Raw genomic sequence first — 1,362 nt, 5'->3', positions numbered from 1 at the left:
AGCCCTCCTTTGTACTCCCAAGGCCCTACTGCCTCGTCCCCCTCAATCTTCTTCACTAACTCTTGCAATTGTGGCTTTGTAGCAACTTCTTCTTGAATGGGCTCCAACCAGTGTGGTATGGGATGAGAAATGGCAGCCAACTCTCCATATTCTGCTCTCCTTGAAAGTGCATCTGCTACTGCGTTTTCCACACCCTTCTTGTACTCAATTGAAAAATCATAACCAAGCAATTTGACCAACCATTTTTGCTGCGCTGTAGTAGTGATAGCTTGCTGCCATAGGTATTGTAGTCTTTGGTGATCGGTGCGAATAATGAAATGGCTGCCCAATAAGTACGGTCTCCACTTTTGCACCGCTGTGACTAGTGCAAGCATTTCCTTTTCATAGGTTGATAATTGAAGGTTTCGTCCTTGTAAAGCTTGGCTGAAGTAAGCAATAGGGCGCCTTTCCTGCATTAACACAGCCCCTATACCACTCCCACATGCATCACATTCCAATACAAACTCCTTAGAGAAATCGGGCAACGCTAAGACGGGGAGCTCGAGTCATGGCTTTCTTCAATTCCTCCAAGGCATGCTCCGCTAATGGTGACCACCCAAAGGCATCTTTTTTTAATAATTGAGTAAGAGGCTTTGCTATTTCCCCATACTTCCTAATAAATTTTCGGTAATACCCCGTCAATCCTAGAAACCCTCGTAAAGCCTTTGTGTTTTTAGGGATAGGCCAATTTATCATGGCTTCTATTTTTTCTGGGTCCATGGCTACCCCCTTTTGGCTAATAAGGTGGCCGAGATACTGCACTTCTTCCAACCCAAACTGACATTTCTCCATCTTTACAAACAACGTGTTTTCTCGTAATATTTCTAACACCCTATTTACATGTACAAGATGGTCCTTCCAATTCGCACTATAAATTAATATGTCATCAAAAAAAACAAGAATGAACTTACGGAGCAATTTGGAGAAGATGTCATTCATGAGTGCTTGGAATGTTGATGGTGCATTTGTGAGGCCAAATGGCATAACAAGGAATTCGTAGTGCCCTTGATGAGTTCGAAATGCTGTCTTTTCCACCTCTCCGGCGTACATCCTGATTTGATGGTAACCTGACCTCAAATCCAGTTTAGAGAAAAATTGTGCCCCATGCAATTCATCCAAAAGCTCATCGATCACCGGTATAGGAAATTTGTCCTTGATTGTGATATTGTTTAAGGCCCGATAATCAACACACATGCGCCAAGAACCATCGTGTTTCTTTACTAATAAGACTGGTGATGAATACGGGCTTGTGCTAGGATGAATCACCCCTGACTCTAATAAGCCAGAAACTATTTTCTCGATTTCATTTTTCTAGTAGTGAGG

This window comes from Corylus avellana, chromosome ca11 (assembly GCF_901000735.1).
Source record: "Corylus avellana chromosome ca11, CavTom2PMs-1.0".
Lineage (NCBI taxonomy): Eukaryota > Viridiplantae > Streptophyta > Magnoliopsida > Fagales > Betulaceae > Corylus > Corylus avellana.
This window is presented reverse-complemented; position numbering follows the sequence as displayed.